The sequence below is a fragment of the Callorhinus ursinus genome, unplaced genomic scaffold (genome assembly GCF_003265705.2).
Source record: "Callorhinus ursinus isolate GAN/ISIS: 27379988/994484 unplaced genomic scaffold, GSC_fseal_2.0 scaffold72, whole genome shotgun sequence".
In the NCBI taxonomy this organism is placed as follows: Eukaryota; Metazoa; Chordata; class Mammalia; order Carnivora; family Otariidae; genus Callorhinus; species Callorhinus ursinus.
Genome location: NW_027397134.1, coordinates 3,431,018 through 3,446,059, shown reverse-complemented (window position 1 = coordinate 3,446,059; position 15,042 = coordinate 3,431,018). Strand labels below are relative to the sequence as shown.

General features: G+C 47.7%; 1 protein-coding gene across 4 annotated transcripts in view; it reads right to left on the bottom strand.

Annotated features, from left to right (window-relative positions):
* ZNRF3 (zinc and ring finger 3) overlaps positions 1-15,042 on the bottom strand; it is a 149,408-nt gene that overhangs the window by 117,452 nt on the left and 16,914 nt on the right. Inside the window, exon 1 of one of the 4 annotated variants that reach the window (XM_073886741.1) lies at positions 13,866-14,038. The exons of 2 other annotated variants lie outside the window; for them this stretch is intronic. The gene's annotated coding sequence lies outside the window, so the exon portion shown is untranslated. Of the gene's footprint in view, positions 1-6,582; positions 6,805-13,865; positions 14,039-15,042 lie in introns of those variants that run through there. One more of the 4 variants, XM_073886739.1, reaches the window with a different exon arrangement.

Below are 15,042 nucleotides of genomic sequence, written 5' to 3'. Positions count from 1 at the left end.
AAGTGAAACAGATCGCTGGGGGGGTGGGGGGCTTCCTGCTAAAGGAGAAATGAGTGCCCCTTGATGAACTAGAGCAAACCATGTGCTCAGGCTACCAGTTGTGGTTTTTGGGTGTGTGTGTGTGTGTGTGTGTGTGTGTGTGTGTGTGTTTTAACAAAGGGGTGAAGATCAAAAGAAAACTGTTTGCAAATGAGAAACCTCCTACTCCCCTGACTTGTCATTTCTATCCCTTTCATCTACCCTCCTGTTTGAAATTCAGGTGAAAAGGGGAGGCATGTGGCCAGTGGACTGCCAGTCTGGCCCGGGGTCTGGCCCATGTGCAACTGGGGGCAAACCACTCAGGCTCTCCCAACTTGCTCGCTCCCTCCCTCCCCTCACTGGCTGAGGAAGGTCAAGGATGGGATGTTAAGTCCCTTGAAGTAAGTGCCAAGTCTGGATCCAGGCTGGGGAAAGACTACAGCCTACAACTAAGGATTCCTAGAGGTGCCGGCTACCCATTGATCAACAACATACAGATCTTCAACTATAAGAAAGCCACCATCACAGAGCTCTTCAACCATCTTCCCTCCTTCCAGATGAAAGGGAAAAGAAAGCATTTATATTATAAAGGCAACACAGAGAGCTCAATAAAAGTTCCTGGTCAGAAACCACAAGGCAAAAAGCATTTATGTTTATTCAAATATAACCAATCAGCCAAGAGTCAACTCATGAACATAATGTCACAACGAACAGTGTTCCGTGTTCTGCTTCCTTCCCTAAAAACAGTTTTTCACCAGGTTTGAGGCACAGAAGTAAATATCATCTTCCATCACGTACTGTAACGTACAGCTCTTAAGGGTAAGAGGTCTACAATCAGCCTGACAGGGTCTGTGTGTCCATACCTATATCAGCCAGCAGTGAGACCCTGGGTAAGTCATTTCGGTCTTCAAGCCTCCATTCCCTCATCTATAAAAAGGGGGCTGTGGCACGTCATAGCACAGGGCTGTTATGAGGAATAAAGGAGATCATTCATGTTGCGTGCTTCATGTAATGCCGGGCACAAGTCAGCAATAAATGTTAACTATGGGATCTTTTAAATCTGTGGCCCTCACCCCTGGTCAAAGAGAGCTAGGGAGCAGTGGAACAGGATGTAAGAAATCCATATGATAAGGGAATTTCCCAAGCGAAGAGGGACTGCAAACCTCAGTTCAGAAAGAACTCGTGTGGCCCCCTGTGTGGGGAGAACAGGTTGGCATTCTTCTGCAGAATATAACAGCTGCCTCTCCTCCCATCTCACCCCGACCCCTCCTCGGCTGCAAATACTCAAGGATTAAGAAGACATTCAAGCTTTGTTCCGTCTCATTTCTGCTCTGGCATTCTTCTCTTTGGCCCCTTTATCCCAAATGCCATTTCTGCTCAACAGCAAGACCTACATTAGAGAAGTGTCTTGCACTTTCTCAAGGTGCCCCCAACCCTTTATTTCCACTGATCCTTACGACAAATTTGTGGCACGAACAGCCCGCCCCACTTTCCCAGGGAATGGAGGTTAAGAGAAGTCAGAGCATCATGCTGGGTTTTGGGAAGTCCCAAGCGTCAGAACTCAGAACTTCCCGCTGGAAAGCCCAGTGGTCCTCTGGGGGGCTTGCTATGCTCTGATCTGGAATCAGAGGTGGGATCAACAGCAGCTTTCCTAGGCCAGCAGGGGGCAAGGAGCAGGGCTGGCTGCCTTAGGACCAAGTGGAAACACTGCAGCTTCACACATGGGGGGGGGGGGCGGGAACAGACCACCCCCACCAGAGCAGCCCCAGGGAGCAGTGTGGTCAGAGGGATTCCTGCTGCCAAGCTGGGCCACAGCATTCGAACTCTCTCTCTTGTTGAGAAATACTCCTTTCGTGGAGACTTGAAACACAAACACACACATCCACAGAGAAAGCCAGCAGCGACCCAGGCTGGAAGCTGTGCGATCTGTGAGGAGAACCAATCAGCCCAGTGGGTTATAGAGAGGGCCAGTGTGGGGCGGGGTGGGGGGGGGTCAGGCCCACGGCAAGCTCCCTGGAAGAGAAGTGCATTCAAGCCCCACTCCAGGTTTCCTTCTTCACCAGGTTTTACCCTTCACCGCTTCTCCCAACACTTCAAAGGAAGTATTTTTGTACAGCCCAGGGAGGAGTGTAAACTGGCCGGCTGCTTCCAAAGCAGAGACATTAACCCTGAAAGGGCCGCTGGCCTCACAGGGGAGGGGGGAGGAGAACAAGGTCGTGGGGAGCTGAGCATGAGTCCCCACACTCAGCCAGGCCTGCCCTTTCAGCCCACACCAAGGGCACAGCTCTTAAACCACTACAGAAAGGCAGGGCCTCAGTTCCTCTAAGCACGCAAACAGCTAGTTATAAATACCCTCCCAGGCTGGAGGTTCAAAGGATCCAGCAGTTAGCACTTCAATGGAAACTCCAGCTAACAGAACAGGCCTCTTTCTCGCTGTCCCTCCCTGAACCAAGCAAGGAACTGAAGGGCCCAAAGGCTAGCACAACAAAACCTGCCCCCCAAAAGTCCATCTCCTTCAGGCTTAGCAGCCTGGGGGCAGGGGTCGGGGTGGGGATGGGGGGCATTCTAGCCACTGAGCCCTTTCTAAACAGCACCCTGAGGAGGGGGCTTCCCTTCCCATGCACTCTGCGTGACAGATAAGGAAGTCTTCCCCAAGGGGCGGTGAAGGGAAGAATGAGGACCCCAGACTCTACCAGGGCTTTTTATGAGCTTCTCCATACTTCTAAAATTCTTCACTCTACGGAGATTAATTGTATCCCAAATTCAGATTCAACATTCTTCGGTTACCTTGTTGAAATACGAGGGATCCTTCCAGGTAAGAGTAAACGGACATTGCACAGGACACTCCCCTGCTCACCAGTGACCGAACTCAACCAATGTCCTTGCACAGACCACTGAAAACACAGCCATCTGGGGAGCTGGCAGTTACAGCAGCATCTTCAAGACCACACATACCTTGGTATCTTTGGGTATTTTTTTTTTCTTAAATCCTGAGCCACGCCACCTCAAAGGACTCTGCTGGAGTCCTCCACTGACTCTACTGGAAATCTTGCGGCATGCCAGCAGGCCTCCGCCCATGCCTCCGCCGGGTGAAGCCCTGGAAACACTCAGGTGGGGCTCAGCTCCTACCACCTGGCTGCAAGCTTCTGGGCAATGAGAGTGCAGCAGGCAGGTGGGTGTCTGCCCCATCCCACTGGCAAGAGCATCCTGTAATTTACGGACACTGAAAAGTATGCTATAAATAGTTGGTGTTTTTAACATTGTTGGGCCTCCAGAGCAGAGGGGGCCTAACAGCTGTGTGGGGCCAGGGCTCTGGCCATCTCGGGGCTACAATCTGGAAATCCTGGGTGGTGTGGTCAAAGCATCTTCAAAGGGACTCCCGAGAGTGTCACCCGCTCTCTGGAGAGGAAAAAGTCTGTCCAAACTATCAGTCGGGATTTACACACCACAGTTTGGCAGAAAAGTGAACAGCGCTGAGGGGTCTGTCTCTTCATGGGAAGCTCCATAACTCAGCAGCAAAAGGGAAAACGGCCAGAGTCACCCCCAAACCCCAAGTTGCCATTTCTGCCACATTTAGGCCTCTGAGACACAAGAGGACCCTCCTGATTAAGCAGGAGATGACCTGAGGGATTTGTTTACTCATGTGACAAACTTTTTTTTTTTAAACTTTGCTCTCCTAAGTGCTGAAAATACAGAACAGATAAGCCTTTTTGGCAATTTCTAGCACAGGGGATGGACAATAAAAAGGAAAACAATCTCCAAAAGTGAAGGGGGTGCCTTATAATTTTTAATCTAATTACACTACAGCGTGACTTAAGAGTGTGTACCTAAAAGGAATTATATTCAAGTGACTGAGTTACTTCTAGGCTCTCCAGACAGTAATTACACTTCAAAAGAATAAATACATCTCTACATTCATTTGTTCTTTTGAAATAACTATCCCCACTGGCTTTCCTAAAACTGGGGAAGTATGAGGAAGGGCAAAGAGTGGTAAATAAATTTGGACCCTGGGCACTTAACTCTAAACCGAAATGCCTGAGTCAGAAAAGACTTATGGTTAGCACTGCTTTCATGGGGGGGGGAGGGGGGTTTGCACGTGGGTATTCACGTTTGTACACACGTGCACATGTCAACGGTCACAATTAAAGACGAATTTATTAAAGTTGCAACTAAAACTTTACAGGCCTATTATTTAGCCTCTTAAAATTTTTCAGAAAATCATCAAAACCATTTGCTGGGGGAGATACCAGAATGAATTCTATCTGGGAATACTGGAAGCAGCCCAGATACTCTACTTTGTCTCTCCTGAACTGAAGCAAGTCCAGAAGACTCCAAGATGACAAGGGACCCCAAAACCACCTCATATGATGAACAGAAAGAACTAAGGGTACTCAGCAAGGAGAAAACATATTTTATTGGTTTTGCTGGTAGATAGGGGGTGACAGAGGATAACCAGCTTCAAAGATGTGAAGGGCCACCATGTCTGAGGTGGCTCTATGTTATGGACTGAGATGCGTCACCCCAAAATTCATATGTTGAAGTTCTAGCCTCCAGGACCTCAAGAGTATGGCTATTTGGAGATAGGGTCTTTAAAGAGGTGATTAAGATACAATGGAATAATCAAAAAAATGAAATCTTGCCATTTGCAAAGACATGGATGGAACTAAAGGGTATTATGCAAATCGAAATAAGTCAGGAAAGACTATTACCATATGATCTCACTCATATGTGGAATTTAAGAAACAAAACAGAGGATCGTAGGGGAAAAGAGGAAAAAGTAAAACAAGACGAAATCAGAGAAGGAGACAAACCATAAGAGACTCAATCACAGGACACAAACTGAGGGCTGCTGGAGAGGAGAGGGTAGGGAGATGGGGTAACTAGGGGTAGGCATTAAGGAGGGCACATGATGGAATGAGCACTGGGTGTTACATAAGACTGATAAATGAGATCTCTACCTCTGAAACTAGTAATACATTATATGGTAATTTAAAAAGAAAGGGAAAAAAAAATAGAGGTCATTAAGTTAAACAAGGTCCTCAGGATGGGCCCTAATCTGACATGTGTCCTTATAAGAAGAGACAATTTGAATACAAACAGCTACAAAGGAAAGCCCACAGGAAGACACAGGGAGAAGGCGGCCATCTACAAGCCGAAGAGGGAGGCCTCAGAAGAAACCAACCCTGCTGACAGCTTGACCTTGGACTTCGAGCCTCCAGAACTGTGAAAACATAAGTTTCTGCTGTTTAAGCCAGCCAGTCTGTGGTACTTTGTTCTGGCAGCCCTAGGACACTAACAGGCTCTAGAAGGCAGAACTGGAAGCAAGGAGCATAAGTCTAGCTCAGCGAAGGAAGAATTTTCTGACAACAGCACACCCTGCAAGAAGAGGATGGCTCTGGGCGCCTGGGTGGCTCAGTCGGTTGGGCGACTGCCTTCGGCTCAGGTCATGGTCCTGGGGTCCCGGGATTGAGTCCCGCATCGGGGTCCCTATTCAGCGGGGAGTCTGCTTCTCCCTCTGACCCTCCTCCCTCTCATGCCATCTCTCATTCTCTCTCTCTCAAATAAATAAATAAAATCTTTAAGAAAAAAAAAAAAAGGAGGATGGCTCCTTCAGGGGGGGTGTGCATTGGGCTGAGAAGAGGTTGAGCCCCACCCTTAATTCAGCAGCAGAGCCTAGGGTCTCATCAAAAGCTACTAAGCCAAAACACTGGATACTCCAGGCTTGGGAGATCTTAGCTGCTGACGATATCCATCAGGTAGGTCAACCCCAATTTAAAAAGTATAAAAAAAAAAAAAAAAAGAAAGAAAGAAAGAAAGGAAGAAAGAAAGGAAGGAAGGAAAGAAAGAAAGAAAGAAAAAGCCCTAAGTCAACACTCCATGAAATATGACACATAGTTGGAAAAAAATGTAAACTCCTCATCTCGGAGTCTCCCCTTAGCACCTCACAGGGGCACCATCTCAGCCCTGCTCATGTCACATTCTTCTTATAGGCAACTAGAGCCTGAAGAGCACAGTCCATCTTTTGTGCATTAACCAAGGCAGAAAAACCTGAAAAATGCACATCCATTCAACTCAGCCCAACACCTCCAAGGCAGGAGGCACCCCAAACCTGGCAGCCAAACTCACAGCCCCCGAGTCAGAGCTGGGGAGGACAGCCATCCCCAAACCCAGGATTTTAATACTGGCAGATCAGCCAGAGAGTTCTTCCAGAGGCTTAAACACACATTTCATCCAACTCTGGGGGGAGTTGAAGAGATTGTTACCTGTGAACATGTGTTAAAAACAGGGGCAAGCCTAATGAAAAGTCATTTAAGACTTCCCGACTGCCAGGGCATGCCTCTGTATTATCTTCCCACTGCTCATCAGGTCCCCATAGCTTGCTAAATGGCAACAGAGGCGCCACCCCCCCCACCCCCCCGCCGCCCCTCCACACATGCCCAGAGGACAGGCTGCTTGGGGCTGGTGTTGGGCTTGCAAGGTATTTCTGCTTAACTCCATGAATCTCCCTAACCCAGTAGAAACTAAACTCCTAAAAAAAGAAAAAAAAAAAAAAAGCACTGTTACCAGGTGCCTGGGTGGCTCAGGTGGTTAAGCATCTGCCTTCAGCTCAGGTCATGATCTCAGGGTCCTGGGATCAAGCCCCACGTCAGGCTCCCTGCTCAGCGGAGTGTCTGCTTCTCCTTCTCCCTCTGCCCCCAACCTCGTGCTCTCTTTTGCTGTCAAATAAATAAATAAAATAAAATAAAAAAAGCGACTGTTTCTTGGTTCTTTTATACTATTATACAACTTCCTACCCTTCACCCAAGTAGAGAGCAGACTATAAACCTGCTGAGCTAAAATGGAGAAAACAGTCCTGTCACAAGTAAAAGGCATCTAGGCCCTGGTGGTGATGACAACACCCCAGGGCCCTGTGGGAAGTCGTAAATTAACATACTCTTAGCTTTCCATGCTCATCATCCAACGGGACACCAACTGGACCAGCACGGACCCTAACCAACCTAACATCAGCTGGCTGGAGTGGAATTTCCCCAGCTCGAAGGTATTTGAGAAAAGGAGTCCTATGATCAAGTATATTTGAGAAGTGCCAGATTGAATAGAGTTCATTTGGATTCGTTTTCAGCAGGATTTTTTCAGAGCCGTTAATTCACTACTGGGCCATCTAAATCTCCAAGAGGGAATAAACAGCATTCTCAAAGTCAGCTCACCACAGAACCCTTTCTAAAGCATTCTGTAGGGCTAGAGTTCTTCAGAAGACACCTTGAGAAAAGCTCATCTTGAGGTAAAAATCCAGAGAAATCTGCACTTGGTCTTAGAAATTTATCTCTATTCTAATACAAGTGTGCCCGAGGTCCTAAAAATTCACAACATGCCCAAGCCAAAATAAATCAAGCCACCCCGTAAAGGTTCAAATCAGCAAGAGCTGGAAAACTGTGTCTCTGACCCTAGATAGTCTTTGTCAATCCCCAAAAGAACTGTCTTACTGGAACAACAACAAAGGCTAGGCAGCCTCAGCCTCCCTCCCCTGGAGTGTTTGCACTGCACCTGACATCTTTCCTAGAGACAGAGAAGCAGTAATTGAGAGCTTTGGTTAAGAGGAGGGCTCCTTGATCCCCAGATGTAATCCAGCACAGCTAAGACATAAGGATCAAGCCTTAAAAAAAAAAAAGTTACTTAAGCAGAAAGGAATAAAGGTCACAAGGGGCTGAAACTAGGAGAGGCAGGGAAGATGAAAACAGAAAATTGAACATTCTAAAGAAAATTCTGCCTGGCCCAGTTCATTTTGCACCTCTTGCCCTAAATAAAAAAGCTGACGCGTGCTTTGGTCCTGGCTAGAGTAAGCAACGTTTCTGGAACAACTTCACCTTGGTTACATTATTTCTACATTAAACATTCCAAAGTTGCTAAAGGCCTCCCAGGAGCATCTGCTCCTGTTTCTCGGAGGGAGTCAGTTCCTGTGGAAAGTGTTTGTTTAGTTTGATTACAACTTTGAAGAGGGGTAAGGATTCTGGCCCAGAAGAATTTAATGGCCGGGCCTTTCTCTTACATAATTTGTAAACAAACAGTTTATCCCAGTGTGGCTCATTTGGTTCAATGGCTGGATTTAGAAAAATATATTCCTCATTCATCTGGGAGAAGCCACAGTAAGGCCTGTCAATAACCAGAAAAATGCCCAAATCAGCCAGTCACTCTATTGCCTAATCCTAACAGACCTCGAAATCTCTCTTCTGAAACCCAGGACTGTCAACAGAGCCCCAACTGAAGGGTTATGGGCAGAACCTGAAAAGCAGCCGAGGAATCACTCCCCAGAAGTTTCTGCACACACCTGGTATATAATAAAATCCCCCGGGGAGCGGTGGGGGGAGGGGAAGGCCACAACAAGCAAAGTTCCCCAAGGTGTCATGAATGGTTGAGTGTATGGGTGGAGAGCAATTTGTTACTAATAACAGTGAAAGGCCAAAGTTGGCATGTAATTTATTTATCTTTAATAAAGTGAATTCAAGGTTGTCACCAGAACGTTACTTACTCCCTTACATTCCAGGCTGCTCTGAGGATGGGAAAGCACAGCCCGGACGGAGCCCCCAGGCTGCTGTGATTACAAACCATGCTGCTGGAGAACACGGGGCCAAGCAGGTCCTGTCATCAAAAATCTGGTCGTACACATGGACATCATCTACCACGAGTGGCTGGAAGACCCCCTGGTCTCCATAATGAAAGGCAAACACCTTTGGCTGGCTTGCAGGGCCCCGCCCCCAGTCCATCCCCTACTGGCCTCTGAGGTTCGTTTCCCTCCCCGATTCTGCAGTTTGAGTGATTCCCCCCTTCCTGTTCCTGCCCTGCAGGAAGCCCCCAGGCATGCTGATCCTCCCCGCTGCCTCCAGGAATCTCACCCAGCCCCCACACCCAGTTTACAGATGTGGGGCTGAGACTCAGAGAGGCTGGCTCCTGACGGTCCCACTTAAGTGGCAGATCAGGGAGCCGTTCAGGTCTCCTGTCTCCCAGCCATGGCCTCACTCTTCACACTGCCACAAGCGCATTCCACACCAGGCCACCTCCAGATCTACTAGAGAAAGCCCCATCGGATGCCACCGCAGCCTGGGTCTCAGCAAGGAATGCTTTCCCCCTCCCAGCAACTGCAGGCAGGGGTGAATCCAAGCCCAGCCCTTTTCAAATCCAGATGGAGGCCTAGCCCCAGGACGCTGCTGCTCAACATTTTTAGAGGCTTTCCCTCAGCCCCCTGCACGTGGTACTCAGCCCATGCGCCTTATAATGCCACCATCTCAGGGACACATTCCATCAGGGACACATTCCATCTCTCCCACCTGCCCATGCGCCCACCCCTATAGGAAGAAGCCGGCAGTGATTCTGTGGACACTATCCAGAAATTGTCATGCCCCACATCCATCAAAACGGAAAGAGGGCATTAAGCTTGGCCAGACACACCTTTAAATAACCAAAGCCTATCGCAGACTTCCTCGCCTTGATACCAAGAATACAGGAACATGACGGACCACAAAGAAGAGACTGGGATGGCTCAAATCCACAAAGGAGGAGAAAGCACAAAGTTATTTCATTTTGTTCCCTCAGTACCTTTCTGATCCAAAGTCTAATGGAGAAACTGAGGCTCCCAGATACAAACCAGATTTCACCAAATTCACTGCGTAAGTGAGGAAAGCACATGGGGCAAAAAGAAGGTGACTTCTCCTTTTTACTAAACTACATTTCTAGGAACCTAACTAAGCACATAGACCTGATTTGCATAATCATTCTATACCAACAAGAGCATATTTTAGTTTGTTTTCTGAGAAAATTAGTACAGCGAAAACCATCCTGGTCTGAAGGCAGAGCCGGTTAGGGTTAGGTTAGTTAGCAAACCCAACAGGAAGCCCCCAGGACAGACAGATACTTAAAGGCAGTTGGCTCCTGGTCGCTGTCCATTCCCAGAAGGCAAGTTTCCCCAAAGAGTTAAGATCAAGGAGAGCTTCAGAGCTTTGGAAAGGGATTCAAAACCAAAAAGCATTCTTCAGACAAGTGTGCCTAAAAAGCCCAACGGAGCCACTCGGCCCTCGCCTGGGAACCAGTGATCTCCACTAGACCATTAACTTCATCTCTGCTCCCTGCCCAGACAGATCTAATCACCAATTTTAAAAACCCAAACTGCAATCACGGGTCCTATCACCGTATTATCAATGCAGGCTTTCCCTTTCTCGAGCAAAACAAATTGCATCCGACTGACCACGCATCTAGCAATCCAGCTAAGCCTGGAGAAGGAGTGCGAAGGCAGAATGGATTTTCTCCCATTCCTACTTCTGATCAGGGGCGGGGCAGACACATCCCACAGAACATGGGGCAAACTGATGCTCTGTAAGCATTGCTGGAAAATGCAAACATCATCCTGTACAGGCCCCAGGTGTACTAATTCAACTGTCTCGGACTTCTTTCTGCCCAAATTTCACTAGCTAGTGAGAGACCACTCACCCTCTCCAAAGCAGACTTGCACACTACCCAACACTACTTCAACATGTGCTCCCAGGTACTACTGCCTCATCCACAGCATGGCCAGCGTGCACCGGGGACAAAGGGATGCCACCAAGATGCCCCAAGGAAGGCAAGTGAACATTAGAAGCTTGTCTGGGGTCCTTGGGAAAGAAATCTGGCCTTCGATTAATTCCCAGTTAACTCTATGGAGCTGACCTGCAGGCAACTGCAATGGCATGCTGCTCGCTCGCTCGCTCTCTCTCACCCTTCTTCTGAACTATGCTTTCAATCAGTTGTTGTTTTAGCTGAATATAAGCTACTTTAATGTGAAGTTAAACATGCTACTTAAAAAAAGCATGGGTACCAAAGCTGAATATAAATGACCCATTCTAGGGGCGCCTGGGTGGTGGCTCAGTCGTTAAGCGGCTGCCTTTGGCTCAGGGCACGATCCCAGGATGGGATCGGGCTCCCTGCTCCGCGGGAAGCCTGCTTCTCCCTCTCCCACTCCCCCTGCTTGTGTTCCCTCTCTCGCTGTGTCTCTCTCTGTCAAATAAATAAAATCTTTAAAAAAAAAAATAAATGACCCACTCTAGTAGTACTCTCAAACAGAGCCAAATAAAAAATTCACCTTATTTTCACAGTCCAAAAGTAGTTAAGGTAACATCTTAGCTTCCAATCAACAGTGTATTTAAAAAATACCCACTTCCCACCAAAAACTCACTAACTCAACAAGAAACACAAAAATGACCTGAGATTACCTTAGAAAAAGGCTTACCTGGGTTCCTAAGTATATAAGCACAATAGCCAACAGGCTTTCATTGTATCTTTTGTTCATATGTAATTTTTGTTAAAATAACATTTTGTAAAATATCTTATCAACCAATTCAACAAGTGCAAGTGTGCTAAGGTCCGCTCTGGACCGTGTGCTAGGGACAGTTAAAAAGTTCTTCCGCACAATCATCCCCACAGCTTGCAAAGGAGGAGGGGGGAAGGGGGAGATGGAGAATGGGGCTTATGTTTCAAGACAGCCCATGATGGAGCAATGAAACTCTGCAGAGAAAAAACCTACAGCGTCCGTAACCAAATCTGAACGTGGCACTGGGTTGGAAAACCAAATCAAAGCAAAATCTTATCAACAAATCCCCACGGAACCAGAGCACGAGAAGGCACGGACACCATCTGGGCACTGTGGGGAACAAAAGATCACCACCTGCTCCCACAGCAAGTCGCTCGCACATTCTCAAAGACCATCAAGTTCTCATGTACAAGAGACCAGAGAAATTGGGGGGAAATTAGATAAGATTAAAATAATAGTTGAAGGCTAGCACAAAGCCATGCAAGATAAACTGTCAAATCGAGTGTGGCTGTGCCATTTGGCATCTGGGGGTTTTATGTGAAAATGACTTCAGAAAATCTTTCTCCAGGTGGCAATTAACATTTTAGCTCAAATTCCCCCAAGGGAAAGGGAACTTTGGGGAGGGGGGGTTAGGGAAGCAATCGGGTGTGACCCAAAGACTGACTGCCGAGCACAGAGGAAGCCCTCAGTCCGGGTCCGCTGAATGAAAGAATGTAAAAACCCAAGCCGGAGGCTCTGCCCTGGGCCCCTGCTAAGCAGCAGCACAGCTCCCCGCTGTAGCTGCCAAGTTTACCTGGTTTACCTGACCATCTCATAGCTGGTTCCCCGGACTATCCTTCATGCAGGACTGTGAGGTCCTTGAGGGTGGCGATTCTATAGCAGCGACAGCCTCCGGCGCCAGCACGTATGAAACATTTGCTGTGTAACTCACATATATTACCTCACTTAATCCTCACACCCCTTAGGAGGTAAAGGTACAAGCTATAGAGGTTCAGGGAGGTTGGGTAACCTGGCCAAGATCAAAGGCAGTAGGCCTGTCTGGCTCCGGGGCCGTGCTCTCCACCTCTGTGTCCCTCGCGTGGCAAGAACCTGGTCAGCTCTGAACTCTCAGAACGAGACACACTGTAGATTTTAGCCTCAAGAGGCTTTCTAAGCTGTAAGGGGTTCATCAGATTTGCCAGCCTTACACTACCTTCTAGGGAGGTTATAAACACACTCCTGAGCTCCGGGCCAGCTCTCCGTTCACTAGCTGTGCTAAAACCTCTCTGCACCTTGGTGTTCTCATTTCAGAGAAGCAGGGTGAAACCTCATATTCCTCAGAACCCTCCCGAGGACCGAGTGAAACACACGGCGCAAAGCCCCAAGGGCAGTGTCTAACATGGCATTCATTCGTTCGAATGTTTCACCAACCACCTACGTGACCTTCAGCCCTAAAAGGCTTCCATGCAGTAGGAGGCAGAGCTAGCAACGACGGCGGCGGCCATGGAAAGTTCCAGGCTTCTGTCTGACAGGCCCAGGTAAGTAACAGCAGCCGAGAGTTCAATAACTTGGATTGTTTCACAAGCAGAATGTTTACCCAGAGCACAGGCTGGAGAATCCACCGTCCTCTGTTCTGTAATTTGTTTTGATTGGTACAAAGTTTTCTTTTCCTTTTTCTCAATGGTTTAACAAATCTGCATTGCAACTCTGTTTTTCCCATCCCTGAGACTGAAGTCTATGGTTCTCTATTACTTTCAGCCAACAAGTCTAGCAGAGCCAAATGGAGCAAGCCTGCAAAGATCAGGGGAGAGTTCTGTCTCTGTATTCCCTGCCCCAGCTATGGCAGTATCTGCTGAAGTTACATTATAAATCATAACTTGCTGAGGCCCGGTCAACACGCACGGGCAGGGCAGGACATCGCAGCCGGGTCATCCATTAAGAGACACCTCCACACACATTGCCCAGGTCTCCACACTGATCTGAAAGCTTTCAGGTCAGCCAGAGAGCAGATTCCTGAGCCAAATCCGAAAAAAACTCAGCCTCTAGAAAGTCAAGGGACGAACAGAAGTGCCTCAAGCAATCTCAAGCAGGCAGGAGGATACGGAGAGGTGGCCTTTACCAAAGAAGCTGAAGGAAGGGTCAACCTCGTGTGAATGCAGCCCAAGAGCCTTCGCCAAAGCTGCAAAGGAAACAAAAATAAACCAACAGGATAAAAGGAAGGCTGTTGCATGAGGAAGAACTTTTGCTCCAGTTTAAAAAAAAAAAGAGAGAGAGAGAGAGAGAGAGAGAAGAAAAGAAAAGAAAAAGAAAGCACACACTGAAATGATCTAAAGCTGCCTATAAATATTTGGGAACATCAAAGGCGGTCCTGTTAAATTAAAAATGCTGTCACACAGATAGGAACTAGCCTCTAGCACTGCCAGCTTCAACATGTGAGCCTGTGATCTGAGGAGTGAGGGCTCAGCTCCTCAAGAAATCTGATTCACTAAAGAAAAAAGTGAGCGAGCAGTTGAGTTTTAATAAGGGCATTAAATACCTGAGGAATGAGCTAATTAGGGTTTAACTCTTTCAAGATTGTCCGGGCTCTTAAGAACGGTGTAAAGTAAGCTCCCTCCAGAATCTAGTTAAATCAGCCTCAAAACCTGCAATGTAAAAGAAAAGTATTAAAATAGCACCTTAGGACTTCAAAGCTGATAAATCCCACCAGGTCCCCTCAGATCGCTGGCAGAGGCCAAGTGGAGAGAAAAGAAGAGGCTAACCCGGAATTGTTTTTCTGAGATGAGGTTAGGTTGCTTGTTTATTTAAAGGCTTTTTTTTTTTCTACTTGGACTAGGTAAGAGCAGGCTCACTTTCTAATACCAGAATCATCCTACCCTATGAGAGTACCCTTTACCCGAGACACTCTGAGGGTGCTGAGTGGGAAGTCCTTCATCTACCAACTGTGCTCATTTGCTCGCATGCCACACAAGACATTACGGCTGAGCCTCCTGAGACACTCTCAAGGTCACTCCAGGAAGTCACCCAATGATTTCCCTGCACGCATTCTGGATCAGAATCCTCAGGAAACCAGGAAGAGTCCCCAGTTAGGAAAGTTCCATCAGGACAGCAGATCCTTTCAGGAGCAAGATTCTTGGGTCTTGACGTCAAAAGAATTGGAACCTCGGAGACAGCCAGGAGAAAAGCTCACCTGCACAAAAGGAGAAGGGGCATCTTTCCATCACCCAGTCTCAGGAATGTGAGAGAAGGGGGCAGACAGAGATGGAAACTACCTTCTCCATTCAAGGAGAGGAATGCACAGCCCAGTCTTGGCAGAGGGTGGTGGGGGAAAGTTTAAAACACACACACACACACACACACACACACAAAACCCCCACAATGCACTCCTATCATTCCCATTTTTAGAAAAAGTCAATGTGTCTAATTTGAGGGTTAAGATTAATAAAGTATTTGCTTTGGCATAATTGCACACTGGATCAAACCAAGTGCTGAAGTCACTTGTGCTTGCCACAGGCCCCACATAATTAGGCCCCCACAGCACAGCCTGAGCATATCACAACATTCCACGTGCCCTGGCCGGATCCAGAGGAGCACTCAACCACCCTGCTTTCCTTTAGAGCAGTTGTGCCTGTATGCAGGCCATGTGGCCTCAGGAACAACAGGCAGGCCAACCTAGAAATCCAGCTTCCTATATAGGGGACTTGCAGCTCCCATGC